The sequence below is a fragment of the Ctenocephalides felis genome, unplaced genomic scaffold (assembly GCF_003426905.1).
Source record: "Ctenocephalides felis isolate EL2017-DRISC unplaced genomic scaffold, ASM342690v1 CF-g0.4_SCAFFOLD_01604, whole genome shotgun sequence".
NCBI lineage: Eukaryota > Metazoa > Arthropoda > Insecta > Siphonaptera > Pulicidae > Ctenocephalides > Ctenocephalides felis.
In genome coordinates, this window is record NW_020537758.1 from 14440712 (window position 1) to 14453777 (window position 13066).

General features: G+C 29.9%; 1 protein-coding gene across 2 annotated transcripts in view; it reads right to left on the reverse strand.

The window, feature by feature from the left end:
- LOC113374063 overlaps positions 1–13066 on the reverse strand; it is a 355272-nt gene that overhangs the window by 51282 nt on the left and 290924 nt on the right. The gene's annotated exons all lie outside the window — the stretch shown is intronic.

The window sequence follows — 13066 nt, forward strand, 5'->3', positions numbered from 1 at the left end:
CTTTGTGCCTTGCCCTATGGATTTAAAAAAATATTTTTAAATCAAATTCAAAGCATTTATAAAATAGAAACTTTAAATCAACATTACTTTATGTTAAACTCTTGAAACATTTATCCCATGAAGAGTAAATGAAGTCTTAAGTCCTAGTAAAAACACTAATTTATTTTGCTCAGCTGTCGTTGCTAATTATATATTAGAAATATTTCCTTTTAGAACCCCTAAAATCTTGTTTTACTTTATGTTTATATAGGAAAAACTAATTGGGTCGTTAAATCCGTCTTTGTAATGCATCGTATGAAATGAGAAAATTGAAAAACACCAATAGTAGATGAATTCGCTGAAGTGTTTAACGACTTGAGTACTAAAATGTAGAAATTTCTGTGTTAACAGCGTATCACAAAACATTGTTTATTCTAAATTGACAAAAAAATATTTAAAATACAACATAATTTTGATAATAAAGAACTGGAATAATTTTATATTATTTTTTCTATTATAAGTGCAGACTTTCCTTTCTATGATCAATTCCTTAGCCAGAATTTTTACAATTTCAATAACAATCAATCGTGAGAAATCACTTTGAAGTACTTCTTTGCATATAATAAAACGTTTATGTAATGTTGCTTTATGCACATCGTGTGAAATTTGTGCGGTCCTATAAAAGCCATTTAATTGGCAATAAATAACAGGATTACATTAAGTGCTATCAGAGGCCTCCTATACTTATATGGTACTCGAAGTGATGGATGCAAATATTATAATTGGTGCGTCAAAATAATATAAACGTACGTTAGTCGGTATTAAAATACATACATACTTCAAATATTTAATTTATTTTAATTTCCCCAATCATTTAGACTACGCATTATCTTGGTGATTTGTAGGATAGATCGATCAGTTTTACATTGTGATTTTCTGATGTATGAATGAAATCGCTATTGTTGTATCGATACTCTAGAAACTATATAAATGTCCTTTACCCAAGACGATGTCATAAAAGTCGGGAGAAACAAACAGCATATATGTAGTAATATTGCGGTAAGGTTAAAGCCGGTGCAATTGCATATTGCAAGACTCGGCACATCTAACAACTGAGCAATAAATTAAGTGGCTATAGGTGCTGTTTGAAATTTTTTGTACGAAGAAAAACTGCATTAAAGTGTGTCTGTTAATGTAAAACAGCAAACGAGTTCTGTAATTGATCTAGATTAATGTCGCACTGGTATGAACTGCGGGCATATTAAAATATACTGTTTTTACTAAAAGAAATTTTAAAACATTTTTTGATATTCTAGAATTTTTTGAAATAGTAAAGATAGGTATTTGATGAAGAGTGCAGTTCATACTGAAGAATATTTTATAGAGATGTATAAATTTCAAGGAAATCAGTCCAGTAGAAGTTCCAAAATCGTTGGTATAGAAAAAGTCAGTACGAGAAAACGGAAGATTAATTAATTTATTTATTTATTATTTATTTATTCATAAGCAAGCCGTAATCAATAATAATAGATATTATTTCAGGCTCTTGTCAAGCTTATTCATAATTAATATTAAACCGATAGTAATTTTATAATAATCATAATAGCTGTACAAATTTCAATTATCGTGGACAATTATCGATTATCGTGGTCAAGAACAAAATTTCCTAAAATAATTTGAATTTTGAAAAATCCTCTTGTACACATATTCTTGATAAGTTAAACTTTAATAATTAAAAAAAATCATATATTCCAGAACTACATTTTTGAGACTAAGAAGTATCTCATTTGCTTTAAGAACTTGTTTACATAGATAATGTGTGGAATTTGAGAAGCAATCGAGCATATAGGAAAATTATATTACAAATTTGTTGTCATCACTTTTTAATATATTAAGTTTTTCTTGGTGATAACTTTATGTCAATAGTAGTTTGCTTGAAAATATAGAGAGCAAAATATAGAGATCCAGATCTTTACTGGGCATTGATGCATCAATAAAAAAACATCAGTAGAGTATTACAGAAATTGAAATAATAAATTTATAACATTTAGAAAGTTTAAGTTGTCATCTATGAAACCACGTTATAAACAGAAGTCAGTAATATATCTCAGAGGACTCCTCATCTCAGAGGATTCTGATTGTTGTTAAATAAATAAATTAAAAAATCTTGCAGAACAATTTAGAAATACAAATTAGTTTAAATTATATTAGAATAGAACAATTACAAATTTATATGAGATTATAGCTTTTTCTAAACTTTGCACCGTCGACCTATTTTATAAATTTCGTTTAATTAAAATTGTGATTGGGATTTTCGTTATTTTATTTCTAATTTTTATGTGAAAATGTAATGAAATTACATGGACGAGCGAATGAGTCAGCGCAACGGGTTCGTATCGTGTAAAAAAGAAAAGTCAATTTCCTCAAGTTTTACGAGAATTGCGAATAAACGTTATAAAAGGGTGGGTCAATTCTGCTGATCCATTTGTTAAAAGCAAACTCTACTACGTTCAGATTTTACTACCCGAGCGTCTAGTTTATATATTTCCTCGATCCAAAGGATTACGGTTTACTGTTCGCCAATTTTAAATGCCATCAATTGTTGTGCTCTGATTTGATTGGATGCTTATCAGAAGAGTCGATATTTTATTATTAAGATTCTGGCGAATTTCAAGTCCCAAGAAGAAGACAAGTCTTAATTACTTTTTTTTAATATCCTAATCCTACTTTTGCCCAATCATAATATTTTTTATTTATTAATTGGAATTTAAGTATGCCCTTGCTTCTGTCGTCATACTCGTTAATATTTGCGTTTATATTCTAATGACAGTTTCTAATTATCAATCTGGTAACAATTAATCCAATTAATTGCCCATATTGTTTACGTCATGGATGATGATACTATGATTCAATGTACCATAAATTTCCCGAATAATATTCCCCGATAATAAAATCTTTCTTCAATTCGCCCTGACGAAAATGAAAAATGAAAAAGTAATCATTGTGCATTTATGCAAACTATAAAAAAGACGTAATTCACAATTTTGACATATCATAAGTAATGGTTGCATATTTTAGTGTCTAGTTTTATATTTATGGCCACTTCAAAGCGCAACCTATAAAATCCATGAAATATTGTTATTCCAGGACGTTAGAGTTTATTACAAGGTTCCAGTCTGATGTGTTGGGGCTGAATTCGAAATATTTTTGATCATGAATTTTCAAAGATTAAATGGTGCCGACCGCGATCTGATTTATTTTTCTGATGGTTTTACGACGTCGGCTATAATATGATCTTTGATTTAAAGATTGATGGAGGAATCAGAAATCAGAAAAATCAATTCTTATTTGCCCGGGAAAGCACCTTCTTTATTCCTCAGTTGATTAAAATAATTAACGAAAAGTTGATAAACCTTTTTTTATGTCCCTAAACAATGTCATATGTAATTACTGTGATGTTTTTGCTACTTTTTCGATACTTTTTATTTTTTTGTGTTTCATTTAATTTTCTTTCAAAATTCTTCATATATAAATCAATACATTATTTGCTAAATTTTGTGAAGTCATTTGTACGTATGATTTATATTACCTCGGTTACTTCTTACATTTTGTCACCAAGAAAAAAGTTTTATTATGAACATTATGCTAAAGATTTATGCCGCTGCCATCGTCTTCGGCTATAACAATCAAATTATATACATGTAATTAATAAATTAAAATACGCTTTATTGTTTCTTCGCGGCTGTCATTTGTATTTAATTGCTTAAGAATGTAATAACTTTAATTTCCATAACGATTAAATTAGTTTTAACGTTTGCTTTTAAGTTCTAGCTAATTTACTGGCTGAATCGCCATAAGCGATCTACGGAAATTAATCGTTAGAATAATGTGTAGGTAAATGATAGATGGTAGAAATAGGAAAAATATTAAAATTGTGTGAGGAAAAAAATTAGGTCATAGATGGAGATATTCCTCCTGCAGGATTTAGTCTTAGGTGTTATAATCAAAAATATGCTCAAGCCTCAAAATTTATTAGTTTTTGAATGCTCAAGACACAGTAGCCATGTTGTTGGCACAGATTTCTGGCAGATGTTTTACTTCTCACAAAATTGTTATAATTTTGGTCACAAATATGTCACTACTAATCTCTCATTCATAAATTTTAATTAAAGCAGGTGTTGGCAAAACATCTATTTCTCTTTCCTAAATAAGACCATTTATCTGCGGTAACATTTCTTTTTTTTTGGGTTTTGCGTTTAAGGCGACTCGTGCATGTTGCTTCCGAGTAAACTGCATACAAATTGCTCATCGGACAATTTTTTCGAAGGCGAAGGCATTCCAAACACTATAATACGAGAAGTTACGTTTTGGCTTGAGACACGTAATATTTTTAAGTTATTTAAAATGCGAGAAAAACTCGAGATACGATCTCCTTGCGCAATATTGCATGCATCTTGAAGTGATACTTTGGTAAAGGTAAATGATAATTACACTTATTTTGTGATGATCTAAATTATTCTAAAAAAATATTGCATTTATAGTATCTAATCACTATCCAAAGTCTACAAGAATCTATTTTGTTATTGGAAAAATCAGCATCATATTCAAACTTGGGACGCTTTACGAAACACCGTATAAAAATTTTATTTCATATCAACTCAAGCCATTTTTTGTACTTGATTTTACTTTGATTTTACCTAAATATCTTTAGAATTATATTTGATGCAAAATTTATTATAAACTTATTATTATTCATATATACATGGCAGGTATATTACTACAGTTTGCATCATGTTTTCAGGAAATTAACCAATTTCAAAAAAAAAACTTCGGAATGTTTTCACTTTGCAGTTTTCACACAATTGATGGCAGTTTCGAAAAGCAGCTCTCTTATTCATCAGAAGTTAGTTTATTTTCAAAAGATTCCGGAACACAATGAGTCAATCACAAACAAGTTACCTTATTCCTTCTTTAAAGAACTTTTTAAAGATACTTGCTTTTATTCTTAGATATCAAAATATTTTATTAAATTTGAAACAATAAAAAATCCATTTTAACTTCCCGTAGGGTAAGTTATTGTAATCTTCCAAAAATCGAAATAGAAAATTTTTGCTGATCTTCATGTTTTGAAGGTTTTTGAACAATTTGGCATACCTTAAAACAACGGATGTGTGTGTGTCTGTTTGTTTGCATATATGGATACAATTTTTCGTTTACGTTTTTTATTTCCAAAAAAGTTTTTTTTAATAATTAGAAATATTCAGATTTAAAAAATTGCCTTAAGGCACGATTGCATGCACCACTTGTTTTATATTATTTCATCTATGAAATACGTCTTGTATTGGTGAAGTGTTCCCAATTTATAAAAATAAATATTTTTAATTATCAATCCTTTTTATTCATGTCTTTTTACCCCATGTTTCGGTAATTTTAAGCTGTGGATACATATCTAATTTACATTTCAAATTTTGTATTTTGGCACATGTTCAAAAGTAATCCTGTGACAGTTGTTTTCGCGTACAATGTTTCTGGGGCAATTCGATGTCGACGGTCGCATCTGCAAGAGGTTTGTTATCTTTTGCACGCTGTCGAATTCACATAATAAACTTTGACTCGCAAAATCATCCTTTGAGAAACTGGGAATGCAACATCATTCCAATGCTGCATATATATTTTGGCCGGTGGGAGAGCTGGTGAAAAGCTTCTTTCTTGGTATCATATTAATTTATACTAATTGTAAGCGAGGCATTTTGGGTACTTTGAAGAAAATAAATCTAAACCTTGAAAATAAATCTAGTTTCTGCTATGCTAACTAAAAAAGACTGCCCGAATAAAGTTTCTGAGTTATTTGACAAAAAATGTCCCGAATTTTCTATTAAATCCTAAAGAAAATGAAAGATCGAATTCAAAGTCGTTTTATTCCAAAATTTTATACCGGAGGGTATAGAACTATTGGCGTATCGTAGGGTATCATGGAATCGTAGTAAATTTTATCTAGTTTCTGCTAAGCCCACTCAAAAAGGCTGCTCCGAACAAAGTTTTTGAGTTATTTGGCAAAAATCTTTTTAAGAAATGACGATTGTATTTTGAGAAAAAAATAGTGAACTGTTTTTTTGAGTAAGTACAGATCAGCTGCCTGTCTAAACCAAATGCAGTTAGGAACGTAGAGTAATATGAAGTCGGAAATGTGTGATGGAAACGAAATATCGATCGTCCAAAGCGAAACGAACATTCCTCAACTTGGTCTAGCTCTTATCGCACCGTAACTCCGAACACCTTGCACGGGTATCAAATTTTGCTCGGGGATTAAAGGGTTCGAAATATTAAAAAAAAACGAATAATATAAACTACAACTAGTGGTGCATGGCATCGTGTCTTCATGCAAATTGCTGGAACTGGTAAACAAAGTCTTAAAAACTTAGACTTAAGGGGCACAACTAGTGTAACCGCCTAAAAAAAGGTGATTTTTGGGAATTTATATTAAAAAAAAAACTACTTTATCAATCATTTCAAAATTTTAGAAATATATTTATACATGTTTTAAGAATACATAGTAAAATTTTTGAAGAATAAAATTAAATATTTTTTAAGTTATCGTCGATCTTCAACGGCACGACAAAAAAAAATGCCCTTCACTGCTGCAGTGATTCCGGCCTTCTACGTGGATGAAATTAAAAAAAAATCTCGTTAACTGGATAATATTGTCTGTAAAATGAACTACGATAAAGAAAAAAAATCAAAAATTGACAAAATGACGGCGTTTTTTTAAAAAAAGTCGAATTTTATCCAAAGTTTTTGTCGTTTTTGGACTACCAAAATTCGATTTTTGATCCGATCAAAAAATCGATAGTTCATTTTACGTAGAACTACATATAAAACATGTGAAAAAAATTTGATAGTGATCGGATCATTTGTTTTTGAGTAATCGCTGCAGCAAATTCGGAAAATGCTGTTTCGAGAAAAACGCGTTTAGATTAAATGATCATACTATATACTATATATACTGTTTAAATGGCTGTAACTCAAAAACTATTTAAGATATCGATTTAAAATTTTGGTATGTTATTTTCAAAGGTATAACCTATCTAAATATGGAAAAATTGAAAATTCGATTTTTTGAAAATTTTACACTAGTTGTGCCCCTTAAAATTAGACTGCACTAGACTTTTCAGAATTTTGAAATTTTTGAAAATATGTGTTTTTTTGAATTTTTTTTTAATTTATTGGTTAGGGCATATGTTTTAACTCATTTGTCAGTATCCAAAAAAAAATTACCATTTAAATTTTTGCTTGAATAAATAAACGAAGTAGTTTAATTAGTAACGTAACAATGCACGCTATGTTATTTGCCTTGTTACCACTCAGTCTATTCAAGAAAGTGAATATATCTACTTTTAAATCAAGTCCTTTCTAAATCCATCCTTTATCCTGATCCTGCTCCATTTCAACCGAATCCAGTTCAGCTATCGTCAGTCGCCCTGATGAAATGTGTATAATCTTATTTTATATACGTCACTCGGTCATTGTAGATTTTCCGACTTCTGACATTGGCAAAACGAACGAATGCATTGCAAGAGCCTTGTTATCGAACTCGGTTTTATATATTTTGTTCTCCTGATTTTATTTATTTTTCGTTTCATATTATTTCGGGTATTTTATGGCATTCGCTTCGGAGACCTGCCGACAGATTATCAAATCGAATCAGAAATAGGAATAATTTTGTTTGTGGATAGAAATAGCGTTTGGCAACATAACTGAGAAGAATTATTATTTGAATCTGAATAATACAAGAAGAATTACTTTTTGGCCGATTTTTTTGTCTATCTATTCAATAAACTAAAACTTGTAAGCTACATTATATTAATTGAAAAATAGAACTTTTAATGATTATTTTTGAACATTTAATTCCAAATTTCTCTTTTCTTTATTAATTGGTCAATTCCATTGTTGTATGTAATGAGTCACTATATAAACTTCAGCAATCATGGCAATTAGTTATAAATATCCTTTAATAAGAAACTACACTGAATTTATTTGTTTGAAGTTTTTCTGGGAACCTTTTCAAAACTTCTGCATGCACACTCTATTCAGAGATAATTATTGTATCATTTCAACAATTCGAGTCAAAAATTTAGGGTCCCTACAGTCTAGCCCATCAATAAAACTACCAAAATATTTATAAGCCTTTCCCCTTAAGAAAATAGTCGCGATAAATTGTAAACAATATGCTGCGTGTACCCTTTGCAAGAGTTTGGGGTCAAAGATAATAAAACCTTATAATATAAGCTGAACCATATAAAATGCAAACTTTATACAACCAGTTTTATTAATAATAATTCAAATTTTATATGCAAAAGTGACTCATAAAAACTAAGTTATTAAATTTTATGTGCTTTTCGGTTGAATCATGAGACAGTTACTTTAAATATAAATTATATGAATATTTATGTAGAAAATCGTACTATACTGAAAATACCTTTGCTTTATAATCAGGTATATCTCATCATGTGGAATTCGTTGGTAGTTTAATGCTTAGTGCGCGGGTATTTTGAAATTATAATGGATTATATGTGTAAGCGCTATCGTATTTAATAGATTTAATCATTTCCTGATATTATCGTAAGTGTTTGATGGTATATGGTATATGGCTTAACCATTTTCCGATTTCATGCTAAGTACAACTGAGAAATGTAAGGAATAAACGACGTGTGAGTCCAATTTTATAATGTACGATCATAGACCTATGTATACATCATTATTCAGAAACGCTAAAAATGAATAATGAGTAACATGAAACATAAATAGGTATATAGAATCATTTTAGAAATCGGCTTTGGACATCCTGACATCGTGCAGTAGCTAAGACCATTTTCACTTGAAAATACAGATGAAATATATATGTCCTATTCGAGATATTGAGGAGATTTCCCATTAGCGATGGAAAACCTCTCGCACTATTTTTTTCTGAGTCGAGTTGGAGTTTAACTCAGCTTATAGTCTTGTTTAGGGTAGTACTACCCAATAATAAAAAGAAAGACAAATGGGGTCTAAATCTTTAAGTACAAATTTTTTGGCACCGAGAAGCAATATCAATTCATAATATCAAGTTGAATTTCAGGTTTATGAATGTTTCTTAAGATAACACCAATTATTGCTATAACACCAACTATTTTTTTATCAAATGTAGAAATGATACTGTTAGCAAGTAAAAAAATCTAAATGATAAAATAAAAACACACGATACATGTTACATTTTATGGTCTCTAAAAATTACGATGCCATTGAGAGAAATTTTTTTCGACGAAAGCAATCCATACTAAAGAATTTTTTTCCATGTAATTTTTTAGAAATAGTCATTAAAATCTAATAGAAATTACCTAACAGAATAATACCACAAAAAGTATAATTATATTATAGTTTAAACCGAATAAGGCTGTAGAAAAGGACAATTGGATGAAGCTGAAGGTTTAGATTTGTCGAACGAAGTTCTTACTAATAAAACAAGCTTTGCCTTTTATATTAGGAAAGTACATAAATTTGAGCTTTTTGGTATCATGACAACTGGTAAACACTTTATTGAGACCAGAGATTTTAGAAATATTATGCAATGAATGCAGAAAGCTCTGCTAATGTAGGCTCTAGATTTAGGAAGAGTTTATCTTGCAACTTGGTACTTGGTTGATAGTGTTTGCAGTTGTAACAGCACCTTATCTAGCTGTAAAAACATTTATAAGATAAAATAAAGTATTAGAAAAATTTAATATAAAGAGACTATTTTTTCCACCAGCTATATAATAATAAAACCGAGAATGGCAGCGAATCTGGAACATTCTGGTCAGAGGGCCAAAGCTCTAAACAATTATCTTTGATACACACGTACTGAATAAATTATATTCACTTAAATGTGTAAACAACACTTTACACTTTATATTTTTCTACTACAGTCAAGCTTTGTGACAAAATTCATTAATATTAATTAATTAATTAGTCATTTATAACTGGTTACTGGCAAATCGCACTCTCAAAGTTTCTGTAATTTCTAACCCTATGAAATAAAGTAAGTGCAAAAATATAGTTAGAGTTTGTTCTTATTTACATAATTTTTTCGTTCTTTTTTCTAAATTTTGGCAAGTTTGTCCAATATACGACAAGCCACAATCTAAACAATTAATTTCATAAATGAAATCCTTCTTTTTTGTTGAATGTGTTCTATTTTTAATATTTGTGTAAAGAACTTGTAATTGTCCTAAAGATGAACAAGATATATAAATATTGGGTTTGGTAAATTAACGTTTTGAAAAATGGTATAATCCATTACCTATCTATATACGGAAAATTTACAAAGCATATTTTATCGTTGTCAGAACAGAATATGGAGCTTTTTTTGTTTTTCTTACAGAAATGTAACTTTGTTCTTAATTATCAAATTTATTATTTTATTTAGAAAACTCTATATATTTAAAGTGTTCTTAACAGATATAAACATAGCTGCAATATGATGTTTCATCTGGTTTCATCAGGGTAGTTTTCCCAAACCCTGCCTGGTCAAACCGTCAATCTCTCTCCCTGCCCTGCGAAACATGATCATATAAACAGATTTATAGGCACATTGCATGTAGTATTTATGCAATAACATAAAAACGCTACTAATAATATCATTGTAGCCGCCGGTCCAAGCCAATAGATCTACAACTATAGCTATAGGGCTCGGTCGAAACACGTGTTGCCTCATGTTGCATTCGTTGTCATTTTACGAGGCAGCGCGACGTATAAAGTGCCTTCCCCCCCTGATTTTTGATTTAATTGAATAGGACATACATGGCCACAAAGAGACGTCGATGATGACAACATAAGCGAAGCACGACGCTGCCTGCAGTTAAGTGCATCGCGTTTTGTATTTGCATAGGATTTTTACATTACTGGACGGAACAGGCACGGACAAATTAATAATAAATAAATTAATATTAATTAATTTTCAAGGGATCATCGGATTATTTAGTTATATAATTAGTTGTAATTGGAAAAACTATTTTAAACTAGTGGTGTATGGCATCGTGCCTTAGGGGCCGTTCAAGTATTACACTATAGGGGGTTGTTGATTTGCTTATTTTGGGTTGACATGGGGGGCAGGGAAGTCTGGATGATGATTACGTCATAGATAGTATTTTTATTTTTTTACATTAATTGCAAAATGTTTACGTAGGCATGGGGGTAGGGGGTAAAAGCTTTGCTTACTTTTGCTGACAAGGGGAATGGGAGGGGGGGTAAATAATTGTAATAAATCTGCTTACGTAATACTTGAACGATCCCTTAAGGCAAATTTCTGTAACTTTGGTCCCGTACCATAATGAAATATTCGAAGAATAAAATTTAGTCTTTTTGGACGTACGTACGGCACTTCTCCCTATCAATAGGAATCAAATGATTTTTAAACCATTCAAATTGGTTGATTCGTGCGCCTTAAAACGTGGGCAAAAACTTGTATTCTTACATACATACACACACATTCATTTTTTCTGACGTATGCCAAAATGTTCAGAAACCTTCAAAACGAGAAGATATTTCAAAATTTTAAATTTTTGGACGATTACAATAACTTACCCTACGGGAAGTTAAAAAATTGGTTTTTTTTTTAACATTTCAATAAATATAGTCCAGTCATTATAGTAAGTTCACCTCGGAATTCGAGATACCCAGCTGTAAGTCTGTAAATTATTGTATATTGACATTTTAAAGTTGTCGCTAGGGTGTTCGTACCATATGTAGGTTTTGAGACAACTTTTAAACGTCAATATACAACAAATATCTTTATATCTTGAAAAGTTGGGTTAATCGTGTCATAACTCTTAACTGTGGTTTTATGAATGTTATTTAAGAGTACTGATCGAAAGTTTAAATGAACAAAATTAATAAAAATTAAGCAGAATAACCAAAAAATTGTCACATTATTACCAAAGCTCTAGACTGCGCTTAAATATGAGTTTGAATTTAGGTATAAATTAAATTATATGATAAATTGATTATATTTACAGACTTACAGCTGGGTACCTCGAATTCCATATTCATACCTAATTTAAGCTTAAATGACTGGACTAATATAATTTATTCAGTGCATGTGTGTCGAAGAAAATTTTATTAAAGAAGTGAAAATTTTTGCTGAAATTGTAAAACAATAATCAAATTTTCATATTGTATATTATGCACTAAAGTGAGTGCATGTTATTTTTGTTTCGACATTATTGTTTATTGATTAAGTTTTAAAAAATATGGAGTATTTGCACGTTATACAGATTTGGATCTTATATTTGATTTTATTGACGATTTTTTTTACGAATTTCTTAAAATTAACAATAAACATTTTATTTTTTGAAATAGAAAAGCTGACACTATCACAGTCATGGCTCCTCAGTATGACTCGTCAATTTTATGTTACTTTCTGTATAACTGTACAGAAAATACCTTAATGAAATATAAAATTTAGTAAGAACATTTACAGAATACTCCGACAATTAATCACGATAAATTTTTCTAATCAAGACGATGAATTATTTGCTTTAAATGCCGCGGTTCAAGAGTTTGCATCTGTAAGAGAGCTGGAATAGTCGATATATTTAATAAATATTAAATTAAAATTACAACCAGATGCATTAATTTTCTTTATATGATTTATTTAAAATGCTTTAAAATTTATTGGACATTTTGATTACAAGTACGCATAGATAGTGTTATTGCATATGCGCGGGTCCGGAATTTGTACTTTAATTAAAATGTCTTGCGGCCAATCTATATTTATTTATTATATAAAATTCATAATCAAGGTATCCCAGTATCATTAAAATAGCTATTTAATTAACACGTCTACATCTTTATGAAAGGCATTAGTCACATTTCATTTGGCATGCTATATAAGTTATATCCAAAAAAATATTTGATTGGTTTTATGCCCTATTATATTTGTGTCGGCTTTTACAACCATTTAAAATTTATAGACACCAACTCCTTATTTATATATCATATATAGCCAGAGCTGAGGCAGTTCTAAGCAACGAAGATTCTTGTTTAATTTTATGACAATTTCCTATCTGAT